Source organism: Pteronotus mesoamericanus, unplaced genomic scaffold (assembly GCF_021234165.1).
Source record: "Pteronotus mesoamericanus isolate MK-2021 breed Mesoamerican mustached bat unplaced genomic scaffold, CSHL_Meso_final contig_100, whole genome shotgun sequence".
Classification (NCBI taxonomy): Eukaryota; Metazoa; Chordata; class Mammalia; order Chiroptera; family Mormoopidae; genus Pteronotus; species Pteronotus mesoamericanus.
In genome coordinates, this window is record NW_026554999.1 from 11478589 (window position 1) to 11501312 (window position 22724).

The window sequence follows — 22724 nt, forward strand, 5'->3', positions numbered from 1 at the left end:
ACTCTGAAAGGAACTGAGTATTCATAGAAACTTTTTTGCATTTTGAAGCAGTCCCTTTAGCACATTTCGCAGTGCTGGTTTGGTGGAGGTGTATTCTTTTAGCCTTCTTTTGTCTGGGAAACTCCGTATTTCGCCTTCCATTTTAATTGAGAGCCTTGATGGGTAGAGCAGTCTTGGTTGCAGGCCTTTGCTTTTCATCATTTGGAATATTTCTTGCCATTCCCTTCTGGTTTGCAGTGTTTCTGTTGAGAAGTCAGCTGCTAGCTGTACTGGGGCTCCCTTATATGTTACCACCTCTTTCTCCCTTGCTTGCTTTAGGATTCTCTGTCTGTCTTTGATATATGCCGTTTTCATGATGGTGTGTCTTGGAGTGGGCCTCATTGGGTTCCTCTTGAATGGGACACTCTGTGCTTTCTGGACTTGTGTGATTTTTTCTCTCCTCAAACGAGGGAAGTTTTCCATCATGACTTTTTCAAACAGGTTTTCTATCCGTTCCTCATCCTCTTCTCCTTCTGGTATCCCTATTATACGGATATGATTACCTTTCGGGTTTCCTTTGAAACCTTCAATGCATTTCCTTCAATGTCTCTTCATTCTTTTTGAGTCTTTTTTTTCATTTTCTTGCTCTTTCTGGGAGCTTTCCTCTACCTTGTCTACCAGCTCGCTGATTCAGTCCTCAGCTTCATCTAGCCTGTTCTTTATTCCTTCTCCTGTGTTCTTCAATTCAGAAATTGTATTCTTCATTTTCTCTTGTCTCTTATTGAGAGTTTCTATGTCCTTTTTCATGCTGATATAGTTTGCAGTAAGTTCCTCGTAGTTTCCCTGTAGTTTTTGGTAATTCTCTCTGAGCTCACTGAGCTCATTGAGTTTTCTTAGAACTGTTGTTTGAAACTCAATACCTGATAGTTTACTTGCCTCTGCTTCATTTAGCTCTCTTTGTGGGGATTCCTCCTTTCCCTTCGAGTGGGGCACATATCTTTGCCTTCCCATTGTGAGACTCTTCTCTTTTGCTTTTGATTCTTAAGTTGATCTGTCTTGATTTCCTTACTTTGTGGTGTGAACTTCTATGGTTGGAGACTGCTGTTTACTTTCTGGATCTGCCTCTGATGATGTCAGATGTCATCCCTGTCTGACCTTAGGCAGTGTGTTGGAGACGTCCAGGAATCCTCTGACTGTGGCTTTCTCCTTCAGCTGTCAATGTATTCACTCTGCACTCAGCAGGATGCCTTAGACAGCTCAGGGCGGGGCAGAGTCCCTCCTGGGGGTGGAGTTATTGGGCCCTCTCTCACTGCTGCCGTATAGGGGAGGAGTCCGCACCAGGATCCTGCCAGCTACTCTCTCCGTTCTCTCCCCAAAGCCTCCATCCCCAGTCTCTCCTCCAATGTCTCCAGACCTCTCTGTGCCCCCTGTAGCCGGGGATCTATTGTGTGTGGCTGCCACTCTGCACTCAGCAGGGAGCTTAGACAGCACAGGGAGGGGTGGAATGCCACCTGGGGGTGGGGCTACTGGGTCCTTTGATGCTGGTGCCACTCAGGGGCAGTGGTCCCTGCCTGAGCAAGATGGCGGCTGCTGCATGGGGGATGAGTCATTACCGAGATCCGGCCAGCTACTCTCTCCGTTCTCTCCCCAAAGCCTCTTTCCCCAGTGTCTCAGGTGTCTCCATTCCACTCTGCCCCCGACTTTGCCGGAGACCACGGTAAGTGGCTACAAATAAAAATTTATGCATTGGCCTTTTAAACAGTTCTTTGCATCTTCAGCCACCTGTCTCTGGTAGAGAGCAACCGTGCCGCTTTTCGCAGCTGGCTGTTTTCTGTGTGCTTTTTGGGCTCTGATGCTGTGGGCTAGAGATCCCCGCTTTTGGTTTAGGCCCCACTCTTCTCAGGGGGATCCAACTGGCCATTTCAATATCCTTCTGGTGCTGCCGTCTGTGGGTGCCCTGCCTGCCTTCTCAAGTCTCTACCTCACTCCTTACCAGTTAGATTGCGCTAAAGCCAATTCTTCTGTGTCTCCGAGGTTACAAGGCTCTTCTCTCACTATTGTTCAGTTGTTTGTTCTGGGTGATTTCTCTACAATTTAGTTGTAATTCCAGGTTGATCCTGGGAGAAGGTCAGTGTGACTTCCACTCACTCCTCAGCCATCTTGATTGTGCTTAGTTGTCTTTAACTTCATTTGAAACAGTTCTGTTAGATTGTATTGTGATAGCTGTCATATCAGCATGGATTTGAAAAAAAATCAAAATTGATGAATTTTTGTGTAGCATCTGAATTTTAAGATGGAAGTAAATATGCAACATTTTCAGCATATTATGCTTTATTATTTCAAGAAAGGTGAAAACACAACTGAAACACACACAGAAAAAGATTTGTGCAGTGTATGGAGAAGGTGCTGTGACTGATGGAACATATCAAAAGCGGTTTGTGAAGTTTCATAGTGGAGACTTCTCACTGGAAGATGCTCCACAGTCGTGTAGACCAGTTGAAGTTGATAGCAATCAAATCGAGATATTAATTGAGAACAATCAACGTTCTACCATGTGGGAGATAGCCAACATATTCAAAATATCCAAATCAATAAAATTGTCGCTGAAAACAAGAAATGTGGCTTTTATTCAATCTAAAAACAAAACAAAACAAAATAAAACAAAACAAAAGCACATGAACTTTCTGGCCAGCCAAATGCATGTTTTAGATTATACACAGTGAGAGGTTTTAGATTAAAAATACATTAAGTAGAAAGAAAAATGTAGAGCAGAAGCATTGAGCTCAATTGCTACTGCTCTCTTCTGAACCTCCAAGATAATGAGTGCTTACCCATTCTCTTGAAAGCTACTGCCTGGGAGGTGGAGGGTGGTGTGAGTTAATTACAAATACTTTATTGTCATTTGCTTTAATCAGATGCTTTCTTCATGACATTTAGCAGAATCATCTGAATTTTATACATACACAAAGTATGAAGACAGGTTTGTGTTTGATTATGGCAAATGGGTTATTTGGAGGAAGCCTGGCCTAGATACAGTTGCTGAAATCATCGATTTCAAATCTACTTACCTAACCTTATGACTAGATGCCCAGTCTAAGAGATGGGGTTTCAGAGTCTCTTGAGCTTGAATGGTTGAGCATTTAAAAACGCTACTTCAGTATTTCTTTCAAATAGTAAGGTTAGGAGTCTTATTCTGGCTTGGGAGAGGGGTGACTCCTAAGTAATTATAACAAAGGCAAATGTATGCTTTGAAGTGGGACTTACAACAGGCAAAATGGTGAAACCGTTGCTCTCATTCAGGCTCTTATCTCTCTTTTCCATATACACCCAAATACCCTCATACTGCTTCTCAGAAGTACTCCCACGTGGCTCCAGAAAAATCTTAATTTCTCCATTAAAATGTGAATTTGTTCTTGGACCAAAAGAAGAAAAATAATTTTTAAAAGTATTGGTATTTCTTAAAGATGGAAATGGGCATAATTGCTTCTTTTAGCAAGGGTGTTTCTTTTCATTAAATATTGGTCTTTGAACCAAAGGTTTAGGTCTACTGTAAATTACTTGTAGCCCAAAGTATTGATATAACTCCTGTGTAGAGTGAGTATAAGGGTTTCCTTATACCTCGTGCATCCACCAATCTCTTTTTCCTGCAATGGTTATGCTTTCCAGACTAATTTATTGTATCATAAAACCCTAAGATGTTTTCATTGGGATAACTAAAGTTTAATAGCAAAATTATTACAGTGATATTGACCTACCAAGGATTTTTTTTTCTTTTTTTTTAGAGCAGAGAACAAACAGAACAAATGAAACACTGCTAATATAAAATGCTAGAATGAAATTCCATTTCTACCATGAAATTGCTTTGGATTCTGGGAAAGTTACTTTTTTTTTTCTTGAACTTCATAATTCCACTCCAGTAAAATAGTAAAAAAAAAAAAAAAATACTCCACTCACAGGGCTATTTTGAAAAAAAAATTACATAGGGTATAGGAAATGAGGATAGGGAATGACTTTATTCACTTTACTATCTTTACCATTTCCCTGGAACTTAGTAAAACTCACTGAAGCCTTTCTTCTAATAATCTATTACTATAGATTACACATTTTAGGAATAGCTGTTCATTTAAAGTATAACCTCTGCCATATACCTCACTGTTTTTTCTTTTGTTTGTTTGTTTCAATAACTATGTAATTATTAAATGGCTTGGTTAAATACTGACTGGTGTAGAGGATATTAAATTCTTGTGGAGCCAAACACTCCAACAATTTCAAGTGGTAACTGGAGATCACGTGGCAGGGGTATCAAAACATGCATGTGTTTTCTTTTTTTTCTTTTTTTGTTTCTGTCTCTATCTATGCTGTTATTCACTCTGGGTTTCAGTTTACTCATCTATAGAAAAATAATAGCTACAGCAGTTCTTTATACCTTTACAGTTGCTTAATTCTAAATTCCTGTCCTGATGACTTTCCCTTGATGGCATTTACCACCCTATGATAAATGTTCCTTTATTTATCTGTCTCTCACCTGAGATTCTGCCTTTGAGGGCAGAAATTTATCTCTCTGCTGAATTATTTTTCCTCAGCAGCTAGTAGAATGCCTGACACATAGTAGGCTTTTAAAAACTACCTGTGGAATCATAATAAATTAGTTTAATGAATAAACAAATGTCCAGTATATTGAAGTAAAGAAAATAATACATCTATTAATTTCAATGTGATATTTCTTATTTGCCCTAAAACTATGTATTTTCAATAGAAGTTATGCACCTTCTAGAAATAAATAAGACTATACACATGCAATTTTATACAGTTGTTTTTTTATTTATATATTAATCTTTTCTACTATTCTTTCTTAAGCTCTTTGAAGGCCTATCTCTGGCCTCCAGTAGCTAATATTTTCGGTTATATATAATAATAAATGTCCATTAAAAATTCTGTGTACATCTTTACAAATATAATTATCTTAGTTGTTTAGAATGATTTTCTTTCTATCCTTTCAATTTAATTCATGTACAATGTCAATACTGATTTTCGAATCTTCTATAAAGTAGAGCCAAGCCTTCATTGCAAATGTACTGTTGTCTAGCTTGGACCACACAGGCCAACTAGCAGTTTTCAATAACATGGAGCCTTCATTAAAGGTGTAGAAGATGATATCTTGTGAAAAGGTAATAGAAAATGTAGCCTATGTATCTGTATATTTTTATGTACACTTCCCCAAACAGTTCTTGGTTCTCTTGGTGTCTTAATAATATTATTGTACAATGATAAAAACAGAATAAGCACAAACGGCCTCCTCACCATTAAGATGAGGATAATGAACAAGGGAAAAGTGACTGCATGATATGAGTTGATGTTTTGTAGCTAATTTTTATATAAAAAGTTATTGGCAGTTACAGATTTAAAGGCATATTTAATAGGCAAATTTATTTTGCTAATTTAAACAATGATACTAATATAAATATTTTTCTCTCCACATGTTCCTCTTCAAATTTGCATTTTAAAATGAAGTAAAGTTAGCAGGTAAAATATTACCACATTGTGTGTCTCACCTTCACTTCCTAAGGAAATTAATTCAGGGACAAATACCACCAAGAGTAAGGATATATATAATTCGTGTAGTTCTTTCTTGTGGTATGTCTTCAAATTCCTGAATAAGACAATGAAACATGAACATCATCTTTAGAAGTAAAAATGATTTTTAGCCCTGGCTGTCATGACTCAGTTGGGCATCTACCTGCAAAGTGAAAGGTCACCGATTTGACTCCCAGTCAGGGTAGGTGCCTGGGTTGCCGTCCTGGTCCCTGGTTGGGGAGCGTGTGAGAGGCAACCGATCAATGTTTCTCAGACTGATGTTTCTCTCTCTCTCTATCTCTCTCTCTCTTTCTCTCTCCTCTCTTCCTTTCCTCTCTCTCTAAAAAAATAAAATCTTAAAAAAAAAAATAAAGAACGAAGTGTCCCCCATATGACTGAGTTCTTAAAATCTAGTTTAGTTACAAGTAATCTGTATTATAAAGTTGTAGAAAACCATCCACTTTTCCCTTATAATCTTGTTTTATAAAAATCATATGTATGTTTTATCATCAAAAGATTTTAAGAGATTTGTTTCTAAAACACAAATGCTACCCCAAAGCCTTGTAAACTCATTTTCTGCTTACCAGAGGGAATTGTTTTCAAACATTCAAGCATATTTTTACAAGTCCATAAATCTAAATAACATATTTATACTTTACTTCCATGTTTTTCTGTTTGGGACATTCTGCAGTGACTTCCCATTGTGTAATATGGGGCTTTGTTCTCTTACATTGTCCCCCTCACTCACCAGCGCCACAAAGACACACAGATGCACAGACACAAAACACGCTTCTCATCCCCTTAGGTTCCCAAATACAGTTACATCATCATTTTAGTTTAATCACTACTCAATGTTTATTATACTGTGACCCTGTGAACCCTGTGAATGTTACTCACTGCTGAGCCATAAAGTACACCAGGTAATTTTTCCTTTCTTGTACCTCTTTTGGTGTTCCATGAAAAATAGTGATTCTTGTCTAATCTCATTTTATATAGTTATCATTAGTTCATTTTCAACCCATGCGTGCGCTTCTCTGTCAGGATACATACACATATTAAGTATTTCATTCATTTCCTCTTATGAGAGAAATCCTTTCCGAGAGCTTCTGGCTCTCCAGTCTGGATAGGCTGCTTTCTGAATGTGCTCAGCTGCTATAATTACCAATGCACCATTATTACCTTCCAGTAGCTTCTCTCCTGTCTTCTTTCCTTATGTTCTGAAGCTGTTTCTTGTCCTAATTCTTGGATAATTACTCTTCTCCATTTTTACTCTTCACTTTTTTCTGGGATCCATTATTGAAATGACAAGTCTTCTGGAATCATTCTCTATTTTTCTTTTGGTCTCCTAATTTTCATTTCATTATATCTTTGCTCTACTTTATGAAAAATCTCTTAAATTTTCAAACCTCCTACTGAGTTTCCCTCAAAACTATCTGATTGTTAAATGCCAAAAGCTTGTTTATACTTATTAGCTATTTTTAATAGCAAGCTATTCTTGTTTCCTGGATACAGTAGTATATTTAACATGCTAAGATTACTAATGAAAAGTTTGGAAGATAACTTTCTCTCTAGAGTCTTTTTTTCCCCTATGTTTTTTCTCCCCGCCCCCTCCATCTTTCATCTAGGGGACCTTCTACACATATGTACTTATCCATAGCTGTGTGCTCATATTAAGAGAAGAATACTAAAAACTGGTTGGAAATTCCATGTCTGTGGGTGGGATTTGTTAACTGTGATCTTCATTATATGATGGTCTCCTGGGCCATTTGCTTGGGGACCTCTGCTGTCTGTAGTTTTAGGACTCTCTCCCCACCCACCCCAGATTCCCTGGAAAAGTATCTTTCACTTTCATGCCTGGAGGATATATACTATGTTTCCACCATCTTGGGACTGGTGGTGGAGGGTACAGCTGGGCACTAGGTGTGTCAATTTTATTAAGTCAATGGTCACTTATGCACCATTTAAATTTACTGTCCCTCTAATTTATTTACCTGGGCAGAGATCCTCTCATTTACCCTGCCCAGAATATACCTTCATCTTCTGTTGGAGTGTGAGAGAGGTTACCACTCAACTATGCAGAATTGAGGGCAGAGAATCAGGGTCTCATTGCTTTTCAAACAGATTTTCAGCCAGTTCTCCCATTTTGTTAGTCTTGCCTTCTCTTCCATATCCACAGGTACCTGGTACAACAAGTTCTTAAGCTTTTGGTGGTAGGAAGGGGGGATTTTGTACTGTAAATCACATTTCTACTCTGTCTTAAGGATGTTGGCTTAGAATTCAGTTTTATTTTCCCCTCTCAGCTGACCAGATGCTGTTTATATTCCAATGATTTGTTTGTTGAAATCTCCTTCACCAATTTGATTGTCATTTTAACAACTTCATAACAAAACAGTCTTAATATATGTGTTTAATGCATTATTTTTAACGGAGTTCTAAAAGATCTATTTCTCCACTTTTACCTTTGCCACAGTTCTGTGTGCTACATTTCAGGTTATCACACAGATTTAGTCTTTATCCACTGCAAAGAACTCAGGTTATTGTTAATAGCAGGAGCTATTTTCTTCTGGGGGAGGGAAAAGTCACTCTAAACAACAAAAGAACCAAACATTAACTATGGGGCATTGCATAGGGTTGCAAACCACATACTGCAACAATGAATCTAAAACACTTCAGTTCTTCAGAGAGATACAGTCAATCCATGATATGGAGGAAAAGGGGTAGAATAAATTATTTCAAAGTTCCTTCCTAATTCTTACAATTATGAAAATGGAGAAATTTTTATATGTCCTGATGTGGAAAAATATCCAAATAGTTTAAGTGAAAAAAAAAATTATAAACTTGTAGGTGCAGAGTAGCTGTATTTTTATAAATACATAAAAATTTAAATTTATTCTTACTCCCAATATAAAAGTACTTCTACAAAATATTAAAATAGCTCATTACCTAGTTAACAGTCCCATCAAACATCATCCTACCCTTGTTTGCAAACATTTGCTTAAAGAGAATAATAACAGCAATCTTGCATACAGTGCCAATGCCACAAAGAGTATTTTTTAAAGAGCTTTACAAACATTAAATCATTTAATACTCATAACAACACTATGAAGTAGTTGCCATTATTACCCCTAAATTGCAGATGAGAAAATTGAGGTCAAGTGAGGTCAAGTGTCTTGTTCATACTCACAGAGAGCTAATGATGACTGGAGTTGGGCTTTAACCCAAGGCTCCCCATTACACTGAGCTGCTCTATGCCCTTCAATAGACTGCCCATTCAGAATGTTAACTTATGCTCATGCTAACTGGCAATCTGATTTTATATTTACTTTCTGCCCATTTATTTTATAATATACATTCAACACCAATTATGTGCAAAGCATTGCTTGATAGTCTCTATTTTCAGTAAGTGATGAGTCTAGTTTATCAGTTTGCTCCCCTACCAGCTAGTCCAACATTTATCAGTTCTCCTTTAAGGTCCTGATCTAATCATGTTAACACCTAGCTCTAAGTCACCACCATTGGTAGAAAACTAGAGGCATTCAAAGGCTACTCTGAGACATGCAGGGACACCTAGTCAGTAAATTCCAGGGGGTCACAATTTCCCTTCATGCAACTCAAAACATTCATCTGTCACAATAGTACTGTACACATATCTATGGTGAAATGTTAGAAGGAATTGCTGACAGATATGGAAGGTTGAGCTAGGTAACTTCTAAAGTTCATTAAAATAACAGTGGAATAAGCCAGTTAATTAATAGTTCTCTGGCCCTTAAATAATACTTTCCTCAGAAATAAGGTCTGGTAATATTTTCAGCAAAATACATGGGCAAGACCCCCTTTTTTATTTCAAGCATTTCCAAGAAAAACAAAAAGAAAGGCAACAGGAAAAAACTAGAAACTCCTGAACCTAGCAATAGATGATTTAAAAATAAAAAAACCCTCCAATATATAAATGGAAAACCAGGGAATCCCTGAGAGTATAATATCCAGCAAAAGGTAAGGCCCACGTCTTGGGTTTGGGGGACAGGAAGGTTTCCAATCTTCCACTGATGCCCATGGGCAGCACTAGCAGAGGTCACTTCTGCAACTTTGTGGGATCCTTAGTTATAGATACATAGTGCGGATTTTTTGTTGTTAATATATTTTCTGTTGATTAAAATGACTTTCTATTGCTACCATTGAGAATATTCTTCAGGTTATATCTGAACTGGTTTGTTGGTGCCAGGACCACCTTAGTCACAAAGAAAATAAAAACCATGCAGACAAGAAGCTCTGAGTCTATATACCTTCAACCAGAGAGAGAAGGGTAGCATTTAAGCAAAGGAGCCTGCTGTGGAGCTCCACCAGAGAGGGAAGGGGGAACAGAAGTGAACACGGGTGAATACTTCAGAGAGCCCTGTAGAGGGTCAGAGTAATAGAGTAAATAAATATTTGTTAAATTGGGGAAATTGTAAATGAATACATGAAAGAATAAATATAATATATATTATGCAAGGGGTGGAAGAGAACAAACTGATGAATTCATCTTAAAAACCTAACCATAGGTGGATAATAGCAATAATAAAACATAATATAAAAAGCATACCTCTTTCTGCATTATATACATTATACAGAAGAGATAGAGACAATGTTATCTTAGAAAATTTAGAAAGACAATCACAAAAGATAACTTTCTTTATGAATTCACAGAAAATTGTTGCTAGACAGTAGCCACAAGGAAGTGATTCAGACAGGATAGTACTTAAAGCCAAAACAAAAATTATATTTGAAGAGATATATGCTAAATCCCTACTGTCTTATTGAAGTTACAGTTTTATAGTAATAAAATGAGTATTATAATTGGCAGATGGTTGGAATCAAGCAAACTATAGTATCTCAGTTTTATTTCTGTTAGTTTTCCTTTGCTTTTTAAAAAAAATGCAATTCTTGAGCATCATAATAATTGTAAATCTTAGTGGATGGAAAACAAAACTGTTTGCTTAGAACAAGGTACTATTGGGGTTGTCAAAGTAATAAAATCTTGGCTTATATCTGTAATAGCTGGTAAATAAATTCAATTAACACTGGTAAAATAATTTTAATTGACCCTGATATAAGTTGGAAAAAATATATTTGAAACCCAAAAATTAAATTTATGTTTTGATTCATTTTTTCTACTAAAATTCTTATGCTCACTAAAACTTCTTCTGAGTTTGTTGTTAAGATAACACAGAGATTAATCATAGACTACCTTATTTATTTTTTTAAAGAAAAAGATGTAGGTACTCTTATAAAAAGTAGGACAGGGATGAGCTCAGGGCTGATGAGTAGGATACTCACTGATTAAAAAACAAATTCTTAAAAGCCTGTTCTTTTTCAAGTACATGCAAAAAAAATGAAACAAGACCACCAACTTAGACCATACACCAAAATAAACTCAAGATGGAATAAAGACTTAAATATAAGTCATGACACCATAAAAGTCCTAGAGGAGAATATAGGCAGGAAAATTTCAGATATCCCACACAGCAACATTTTCACCAATACATCCCCTAGGGCAAGGGATACAAAGGAAAGAATAAACAAATGGGATTACATCAAATTAAAAAGCTTCTGCACGGCTAAAGAAAACATTATCAAAATGAAAAGGGAGCCAATTGTATGGGAAAACATATTTACTAATGATAACTTGGACAAGGGTGCAATCTCCAAAATATATAAAGAACTCACACAACTCCACTCCAGGAAGACAAACAATCCAATTAAAAAAATGGACAAAGGAACTGAACAGACACTTCTTCAAGAAGGACATACAGGGAGCCCATAGACACATGAAAAAATGCCCAACACCTCTAGCCATTAGAGAGATGCAAATTAAAACCACAGTGAGATACCACTTCACACTAGCCACAATGGCCATCATTAATAAATCAACAAACAGGTGCTGACGAAGTTATGGAGAAAAGGGAACCCTGGTGCACTGTTGGTGGGAATGCAGACTGGTGCAGTTACTGTGGAAAACAGTATGGAATGTCCTCAAAAACCTAAAGCTGCAACTGGCTTTCGATCCAGTGATCACACTGCTGGGTCTATACCCTAAGAATCCTGAAACACCAATTCAAAAGAACCTATGCACCCCAATGTTCATAGCAGCACAATTTACAGTAGCCAACTGCTGGAAACAGCCTAAGTGCCTGTCAGTAAAGGAGTGGATCAAAAAATTGTTGTACATCTACACAATGGAATACTACACAGCAGAAAGGGAGAAGGAAATCCTACCCTTCATGATGGCATGGATGGAACTAGAGAACCTTATGCTAAGCTAAATAAGCCAGACAGTAAAAGACAAATACCATATGATCTCATCTATAAATGGCACCTAATCAACAAAACAAATGAGCAAAATAGAACCAGGAACTTGGAAATAAAGAAAAAACTGACAGTAACCAGAGGAGAGGGCAAGGGGAATAACGAGGAAAAAAGGAGAAGGGCCAAGCAAAGGAACATGAATAGAGGACTCCTGGGATGGGCAATGGGGGGGATTGACTGTGGGAGTTGGGGGGAGGGGGCAGGAGTGAGCAATGGAGAAAAAAGATGGGGCAACTGTAACTGAACAAAATAAAAAACAAAACTAAAAAAAAAAACCAGTCTGTTCTTTTTATTTCCCTTTGTGTAACTAGATCCTATCCCTGAAGAACTGATGCCTAGAGAAGGTAATGGGAGACAATTGACCAGTAACTTGGCATTTCTACAGCAGGGAAACATTCACACTGAAGGGAAAACTATGAGAATTCTTGGTCTATTGTGGTTGTATCTCTAGGGCCTCAGAAGTGCCTTAAAAGTCTCAGGAAGATTGTCAGAGATACAGGGTTCTGAAGGGAAATTCTGGGGCAGAAGAGGAGGGTCTCAGTGCCTGTACTCTCTGGTATGATTGAGCTCCACATTAAATTAGACACTGAGTCACTGCCTTCCTACCTTTAGACTAGAGCAAAGAATGCAACCTCAGCGTGGACCCTTTCATTTCATTGCTGAAGCCAGAACAATTCTCTGGACGTCTGGGGAGCAGAATACTCAATTATATGCAACAGATAATGTGGAGCAGCTCATGCTATGTTCAGGGAACAGGACTATCCTGGTGAATTCTATACACCAGGATAGTCCTGGTGTATAGAACTGCTATACTTAAGTTATATCATTTACTTATTTACCTACTTATCCACCATCCAATAAATTAATGCATCCTTCCATAGAAATTAATATTTCATTAAAAAATAGGACTTAAGATATTGTGATAATTTTAAAACATAACTATAAATTCCTTGCTCCTCCCCCTCCCCACTGAAAGGTGAGGTCTATGAGTTGTTTGTTTGTTTTCTTAATCTCTTCATTGACACAGACAACAGTATGGTGATTGCCAGAGGGAAAGCAGGGTTGGGGGAGGTAGAAGAGGGTACAGGGGACAAATGGCAACTGAAGGTGACTTGACTTTGGATGGTGAGCTTGCAATGCATTATACAGATAATGCATATAGAATTGTATATCTGAAACATATATCATTTTATTGTCATCCCAATAAATTCAATAAATAATAAAAATAAAATTTAAACAAATAAAACTAAATAAAAAGTGAAAACCGATCCTATAAAAATTTTAAGTTAAACTCAAAGGCTTAGGAAAAACTAACAACAACAGCAATAAAAAGAAAGGTGAGGTCTATGTCCTCACCATGTGAATGTTGGGACTTAATGCTTGTTTTGACCAGGAGCAAACAGATGCCATCAGGTACCCTGCTGGCACACTGAGGCTCCCCACTGGCTTATCCAGTTATTCTGTGGCCTGTCTGTTGGGGGTTCAATGGGAGGGGTGCCTCCCTGAGCAGTTTTGTAGAGTGGGCACACAGAAAAATCTTGATGCAGAAACATCATACTTCCCCCAGGTTTCAACCAGGTTTGTGGGAAAAAACTACCTGATCTGGGTAGTTTTCCTGTCCCAAGGAACACAAATTTTTTATACTGGATGGTAAACATGCCTCTGACTCTTGTTCCAGACAGACACTATTTCTCACTCTCAAGACTGTTTGCTATACAGACTCCTTTGCAAAGATGGTTCAAAACAAATGGAACGGGTTTCCCTCCTTTTAAGACGTGCAGAAACATGAGAGACCCCTGGACAAGTATCTCCAAACGCTGGCCTGATTCTTATATTCCTTGATTGACTCTATACTCCTTGAGTGCCAGGGTCCTATCCAACATGTTTGTTGCTGTGTCCCCAACAGTTAGTGCAGGGACTCTACGTGGTATCTATTTAACACATACATTTTAAAAGAATAAATGTATTGACTGAAGATGCAAATAAGCCCTTAAAAACTGCCTTAAAAGTAGTTTTCTCATTCAACTTTTGATAAATATTGTTTTGAATAGTGGCAAGGAGCAGTGAATTCAATTTCTTTTTCTCTGCCAAAGGCCCAGCATACACCTATATAATGTTGCAAACTATTGGATCAGCCAAAAAGGTTGTTTAATTTCTTCTGTATGATGGCTCTAATAGTACTTAATTGTCTTTAACTTTATTCAAAATAATTTTGTTAGAGTGTATTGTGACAGCTGTCACATCAGTGTGTATTTCTTAAAAACATCAAAATTGGTGAATTATGCAGCCATATTGAAGATGCAAGAAAATAAGCAACATTTTCAGTGTATTATGCTTAATTATTTCAAGAAAGGTAAAAACACAACTGAAACACAAAAAAAATGATTTCTGCAGTGTAAGGAGAAGGTGCTATGATTTATCATATGTGTCAAAAATGGTTTGTGAACTTTCTTAGTACTGTTGACATTTCGGCCAAATAATTCCTTGCTCTGGGGCTGCCTTACACATTGGAAGATGCTTAGCAGCACCCCTGGCCTCTACCCACTAGAAATTAAAAGTGGGAGATAGCTTGCATACTCAAAATATCCAAATCAATAAAGTTATTGGTGAAAATGAAAAAGGTGTCTTTTATTTTATGGAAAAAACCTAAACAGACTTCTTGACCAACCCAATAAATATGGTCCTAGGCACTTGAACATGTAAGATTCTAACATAAGCCGACAGATTGTTTGACATTAAGAAAATTTATGGAGCACAGGAAGATCCATGCCTCAGGAGAAAGCAAACATCTTCTACCAAAGTAAAAAGTATCTGTGGAGAGGGTCAAGATTCATCTTTGAAAATGTATTAATTTACTTTAAGGTTCAGATAAATGAGTAATTAAATCCCTATAACCCTACTTCAGTGATATAAATTATTTTGAAGATCATCTGTAAGACATTCACACATGATCACCAAGATCAGAAAGAATCTGTATCTTCAACAAGAGGTCTCTGGTTAGTTTCAGTTGGATATAATTCCAAATTTTCTGACTGGACTCTGGATGCAAATCCAGAGAAATGAATTTCCAGAAAAATGAATTATTTCCTTCATGGTATATCTTTTAAATATTTTGATCATTTTTATTGTTTTTCTTCAATTCATTTGTCAATGTTGATTAATGTTATGATGTTTGTTGACTGCCCATTGTACAGTTTATCATTGTATTACTATGCAATATAGGACAATAACAAAGATAATGATAATATAAATAATAATAAAATTTAATGTTTGGTATGTAGGGAGAATTCACTGTGTTAAAGGATACAAAGTTTCATGTATATTAAAAATTTATTGAGCATAAAATATATGCTATGAACTGTGCTAAATATTTTCACATGTTAGTTCATTTCATCATTATTAAAATTCTTTTACAATTAGTTCCTTCACCTTGCATGTGAGGAAACGAATATAAAGAAAAAATTAAATGACTTTTTCAAAAATTACAATATACTAAGCAGTAAAAGCTGGGAAGAAAACTAACATCTTCCAAAAGGTTCCCAGTCTTGCTTGCTATTTTATTTAATAACCCAAACACCCAATAAGTTACAAAATTAAAGGAGTTATTTTTTATCCTTCTCTTGAATCCCTCAGTAATCCTGTTTATTCAACTTTCTAAATATATCCCAGTCTAACCATTTTGCAACATCTCAACTGATACAACAATCTAGGCCACTATTATCATCTCACCTGAAATGTATCAATTGCCTCTTAACATGCTGCATTTCTTTAATTCTTTCTTCCCCTGTGGTCCATTTTTCTTACAAAATAAATAATAATAAACATGTTAAACACAGATGAAAACATATTAATTATATTCTTGCTTAAAAGCCTTTCTGTCACTCCTACCTATTATTGAGCTGTAAAGTACCTACAGCACTTTTTGTTTTCATTTATATTTGCTTTTCAAATCTTAAAATTCTTCATGCTGGTCCCTGTCTCAGGGCCTTTCCATCTACTCTTCTGTTTACCTAAAAGTTTCCTCTCAAATTCTTGCCTCGTACTCCCTACCGAGATCTTCACATGGCTCAGCACTTTCTCCTCATTTAGAGATCTCAGCAAGGTTTCACCTCTGAAAGCCTTCTTTGACCATCCCATCCCCTACCCAGTCTCTCTTTACCTTATAGACCTGCTTTTTCCCTCCATTGCGCTTTCCACCATTAGAAGCTATGCCATGTACTTTATTTGTTTATTATTCATTGGTTCTTTCACTAAAATAAGCTAATGGCTTGTGCACTATTGCACTCACAAAGCTTAGAGTAGTCTCATTACATTGTGAATACTAAATAATATTTATTACATGAATGAAAGGAACATTGTGATTTGTCTACTATGACTCACTAGCCCTGTAGTATATATGCTATATCTTGGGCACTGTTATACTGAAGATAAGGAAACTATCATACACATCATGGTTGCTTTCCGTCAGTAAAACCATGGCTAGCACAAGTGAACATCGCTTGTTCATCGTTTCCACACGAAGTGCACCAAGATACTTCAGGTCCCCATGAACCATTAAGACTTCCACACTCGCACAGTAACCAGTTGCAAGATGTTTGAAAACAAAACAATACAATTAAAACAAGACAACATATACTTATTTAAAAAAAATCAAGCTTTAAAACACAATCAAGATTTTTTTAAAAAAGGCTACCTGGATTCAACTTTAATCTACCTCCATGTAGTGGTAGGGTGCTTTAAACAAGTGTTTTAACTTGTCTTTGAGTTACTTCTACCTGTAAAGAGATATTAATAGTGCCTTACTCATAGGTCAGGGTGGTTTCCCTTGTAATTATTATTACGCATATTAATATGCTATGTCATGGTGGTTGGGAGGGAAGAGGCTACTGGAAATCAGGGGAGTGGCTGTTGCGCCCCGGAGCCCTAACACTGTCACTGCTCTTCTGTCACCACAAATCTTATTCTACCCACTGCAGCACCACGACCCACCTGAGCTCATTCTCAATCCAGATTTGTAAAGTGGTAAGACAGGACCATGTAATGATCAGACTCTTTTACACATAATGAGAAAGAGGAGAGGGAGCACACTTTCATGAAAGGTACAGATAAAAATTTTACAATCTAGAGTCCTACATACTGGAATTTCATGGATAGAAACATTGTTAAGATATTCTTAAAATAAATAACAAATTCTTAAACTTATCAAGACAGACCACTTTGAAAATGGAATAGAGTTGTGATATATTCCATTGTGGAAGACATCAATATTTTTATATAAGATGCAATGACAATATACATACACAGGTCCTGTCTCAAAAACTAATAAAAATACTCAATCACAATTATGCACACTTTATTAATAAGGGTCAGCTACTTATTTTTTCCTAATCTAGTGAACTAATGATAGCACTAAAGGATTAAAATTATTTATGGATTAAATATGTAGAATTAAGAAAATTTAGCCCTGGCTGGGTGGCTCAGTTAGTAGGAGCACCATCCCATGCACCAAAGGTTGTGGGTTCGATTCCTGGTCAGGACACATACCTAGGTTGCAGGCTGCATACTGTATGCACCAGTCTGCATGCATGTGGTAGGCAACCAATCGATGGTTTTCTGTCATATTGCTGTCGCACGTGCTCTCTCTCTCTCTCTCTCTTTCTCCCCCCAACCCCCTTTGCTCCCCCTCTCCATCTACTGCTCTCTCTGAAATCAATAAAAACATCTTCAAGTGAGGATTAAACAAAAAAAAAAGATAAAAAAGAAAATTTAATCTGGCAGACTTGGTATATATCTAGACAAAAAAGGAAGCCAGAGAAATGTGAACATACTGAAATCACCCAGCCTCCATCTTACCATATATCAATCAACTTACAGATATTTATATGATAGTTGTCCTTTATTACATAAGATGTCAACCAAATTCAGGAATGTATAATTGGAAGTGGTTGTATTGGTTTAGAATATAAGATTTTAAGATCTTCCAACATTGTACTAAAACATTTCAATAAATTCACACTACTTCTTTCTTTCAAAAAAAGAAAAGAAAGAAAATGTAACCTGTTAACATGCTGTGTTTTTCCTGCAAATTGAGACATAACATCATTATTCTATTTTGGTGATAAAACATCAGTGTTAACAGGAGCACAGTTTGGAAGTGACAATCTGAATCTAAAGCTAAATGGATATCAAAATGCTAAACATTTCTGTATGATAGAGTACAAAAAGGAATAGCCAAATGGTAAGGAGAAAGACAGGGTGAGAGTGATGTCTCAATAGAGGAAGAAAATAACATTTGTGTGTGACATGTTACATATTTTAATTTTGCAAGAAAACACTTCTAACAGTAAGATCTTATGAAAAACAGAAACGCCTGAAATAGGAAAAACCTAACATATGGTCAATATCTCAGTCAATAATCCTTCGGCAGCTTAACATTATGAAATTGAGAAAATAAATTGCTATTCAAGCTCAGCCACCTGTGAGTAATTTTCATAAAAATTAAAGTTAAAATCTTTTTTATTTACAAAGCAATTAATAGATAAAAAACTCACACTGGCAGAGTAGAGCCCCACTGTCTTAGAAGTATGATGTCTGTGTGCTTCCAAGTCATTTGACTGTGTTGTGTCTTGTTCCTCATTTGACTTTTTATATATGCATTTAAGCTGGGTTGACAATAATGGGTGATATAGCAAATGTTCAATGTTTTTATGCTTTACTTATTTATTTAGTCAGCAAGAGGTACTAGACACATGTTACCGTTCTTTTATTACTAAGCATAGAGATGCAAGGGAGGATAGGGCTCCAATTTTGCCTTCAGGGAGCATACATTCTTGTGGGAAAGAAAACCATGTGAAGAGACAATTATTCCTATTATATAATGGAACAACTGCTGGTAGACATTAGAAGTGGTGACTGATTGAAAGAAGTTGGAAGGGATTGATCAAAGAACATATATGAAGGACCCATGGACATGAACAACAGTGAGAGGACTGATTATGGAAGTGGGGGGCTGGCTGGGTGGACAAGGCAAAGGGGAAAAAAGTGGGACAACTGTAATAGCATAAACAATAAAATACTTTTTTAAAAAGATGAAATTAACAAAGGGGTTGGGGTAAGGACATAGTAAGTGTAAAGTCTCAATAAAAAAAAAAAGACTTTTTAAACTGTTTTAACCATTTTTAATTGTACAATTCAGTCATGTTAAATATATTTACATTGTAATGCAACAGACCTCCAGGACTTTTTCACCCTGCAAAACTGAAATTTATACCAGCTAAACAACAACTCCCCTTTTCCACCTCTCCCTAGTCCTTGGCAATCACCCCCTCTGTTTTCTGTTTCTATGAATTTGATTACTTTAGATACTGCATACAAGTGGAATCATACAGTATTCATAGTTTTGTGACTGATTTATTTCACTTAGCATAATATCCTTAAGTTTCACCTATGTTGTACCATGTGACAAGCTTTCCTTCCCTTTTTTAAGGACTGAATAATGTTTCATTATACATATGTACCACATTTTGTTTACCCATTCATCTGTTGATAGACACTGGGGTTCTTTCACTTCTTGGCTATTAGAAATAATGCTGCTAAAAAAAAATATCTCTTCAAGGTCCTATAGGTTAGTTTGCATATATTGTAATTTTTTTAGGAATCTTCATACTCTTTTCCATAGCAGCTGTAAAATTGTACATTTCTATTAGATCTCTTGGACCTCATCTCTCACACTCTTAATAGCTCACACCAGTCCAGCCACACTGACATTTTCCTCATTAATAATTGGTATGATCTTATCTTGGGGATCTTGTCCTTGTTGTTTCCTCTTCCAGGAATCTTTTGCCAACTCTTATACCTCCTTCAGATGTTTACTCAAATATTAGATTTTCATTGAAATTTTCCCAAAACATTTATTGAAACTTCAAATTGACCTAGACTTCCTCTTTCAGCTCTCCCCATCTATTACTCTTATAGTAATACTTGTCCTTTATTTTATGTATAGACTTGTCCTTTTTCTGAGTCCTTTTAACAGAATGTATATAAGAACTGGAATTTTTTGATTGTTTCATTCACTGCTTCTTTTTCCAGTGCCTGGAATTGTGCCTGGTACTTAGAGTTGCTCAATACAGTTAATAAAATGATTGAACCCCAAAACGATAACCAATTATCTAAGTGCATAATTAATCCTTTATAGTTCCTCAAGATCTTCACTGAGAAAGAGCCACATAAGCCTGAGAAGAGGGATGAACATAGACAGCTGGGAGCCAGAGCAACAATCTGGAGTCTTATCAGATCAATGCTTCCCAATAAGTAAGTAGAATTGTGGCCTTTGACAATTTACCGCCCACATATCTCTTAAAAAAACTTTTGAAAAACCAAGTAAACCTCACATATTTTTAGCTTAACATATTATTCTCATAAGTTTAATTGCAAAGAAGCATTGCAATTATTGAAATTGGAAAACAACATGGTTACACAATTCTTTTAAATGAATCCATGGTTTGTGATGATACTAAAATCATTGAACTGTATATGTTAAAAGGGTGAGTTTTATGGTGTGTGAAATATGTCTTAATTTCAAAATGTTTAACATTAAAAAAAAAAAAGGAAAGGAAGCAAGAATGTTGGGCTTTCCTCCAAAGTTAAAATCTGGCACCATAAATCTGGTTCTAACTTCAGATTAAATAAATTCACCCATGACTAAAAGTGAACATTTATGTTTGTATTGTTTCCCCCTTTCTGATAACTGCTTTTAACAATAACATCTTTGATATTGTTCATTTAGTAAGGTCTATTCTTCTAGATGAGATGGAAAAAGTTTTGTAACATCTTTTTGCTTATTAAAAGGCTTTGACATTTGAAAAATGGATCAATGGAATATGCAACAATTTGATTCTCAATATCATCTATTAAAAAAAAGACCTCCTTTAATATAAATTTTTCATCATTTATTTTTCTCCTGGAATGATGTTCATTCCACTTTTTTCTACAGAATTTTATCTTGAGGTAATATGTTTAATGCTGAAAGTCATTTACTGATCAGTATTTTACATTACCTGTGGGGGGAATGAGAGTGTATTCTAGGTTGAGATTGAAGTTCTTTGAGTCATCACTAAAAGTATATTAGTACATAATTGATATAAACAATATAAATATGTCACATTCTTTGAAAAGTATTTATTGGAAATGTATCTCTTAATCAGATGGATGGGGCTATTTTTTTCCCAATTAATTCATATATATTGAATGATCATGACTTATTGCTAGAATAAAACTAAGGGTTCGCATCACTCATTTCTAGTTTTCATTTTCCTAATTAAAAACTGAGAAACTTGCTTACATAAATAAGAATATGGGAATTTTAATTCTTTGAAATTCTTCCAAGCTTTGGGAAGACTATCAATATGCCATGCTACGTCATCAAAAATTATTTTCAGTCACCTGTCAACTGACAACTCCATTAGGTCCCTCTTCAATTTTGTTGAAAGCAAAAGGAATTGAAAACTACCCTAGCTGCAAAATAATTTGTCATCCAAACATAAGTCATTCACTTTTTCAGTGACAATAATAATTTCCATTTGCTTGGTACCCTGGAAGTTTTTTCACACTGAGGTAATGCACCAATAAAAAAGATTAAGGTATTTGTGTGTGTGTGTGTGTGTATAAAAGGGTAAGAGTGTTTATCATGGGTGGAATAAAAGAACTTAAATCCCACCAACCATTTCTTAAGCATATCAATTTTAGGAAAGTATACACATAGAGATTGAAAATATTACATTTGATTACCTTAACACTATCCTTCTACTCACAGATCCTTGTTTGAATGTAGTCCCTTAAAAGGGGACGAGGACATAAATGAGGGTCCTAAAATACCTAACAAGGTAGACGTGTTTAAAAAATGCTGCTTTTTTTCTTTCCCTCATAAGAGTTTCACAATATTAATTGTTCTCTGAAGAAAATGGCTTTAGAAAACAAGGGCTTGTCATAGGACAGTAAATTGTGAAAACTAAGGAATCAGAGAGCACAGAAGGACCCAGGAGCTGAGCAGGATACTGCATATTCAGAATGGAAAAGTGTCTAGTTTAAGAAATAGGGGGGAAGGGAGAGGACTCAATGTCACCACCGAATTATTATATAAGAGACTGACAAGTCTGTCTAACATCTAGGGCACTTCATACATATTCAACAGATAAGCTGCAGCTGATAATAGAGTGTTCTTTCTCCTGGAAGATGGGGGTGAGAGCCAAGACAGAAAATAACTGCATCTCCAGAGATAAAGGGAGAAAATTCTTTCAGCCTCAACTGGTGCTAGGTGGAAAATGGTAATTTAGGAAAGAAAAGGGTACTATGCCCCCAAATATAATTCTATGTGGAGCTGAACTACCTGGAAGAAAGATTAAAAAGTCCAGAGGATAACAATGAATTATTTAAATAAATGCAACATGAATTAATAACTAAGATGAGGGAAAATTTAAGTTTAAATATATAGTCATCTTTCTCTCAGAGACCGCATAGAACTATAATTGAATTTGTGTGCTCGATGTATTCACATGTTTTGGGGGAAAGAGTGACACAAGAGATGTAAAAGACGACAGTCAGGCTTTAAACAGGAGGTGAAATCTTTACTGAGCTCCTAGATAGGAGGAAGGGGAAGCACCCAAGACACAGAGAACAGGATGTATCTACGAGTCGTCTTCTAAAAGTCTTCTTTGAATGTGCCTTCTTTCTTCTCAATACTCAGAGTGTGATTCTAAAAATAGTGTAGAGACATCATAGAAACTATCGCAAAGATAAGTTAACAAGAAAAAAGCATATATATTACCCAC

The 22724-nt window shown here is 36.2% G+C and overlaps 1 protein-coding gene across 1 annotated transcript in view; it reads right to left on the minus strand.

The window, feature by feature from the left end:
• The window catches only part of MDGA2 (MAM domain containing glycosylphosphatidylinositol anchor 2), an 873596-nt gene that overhangs the window by 432349 nt on the left and 418523 nt on the right, over positions 1–22724 (minus strand). The gene's annotated exons all lie outside the window — the stretch shown is intronic.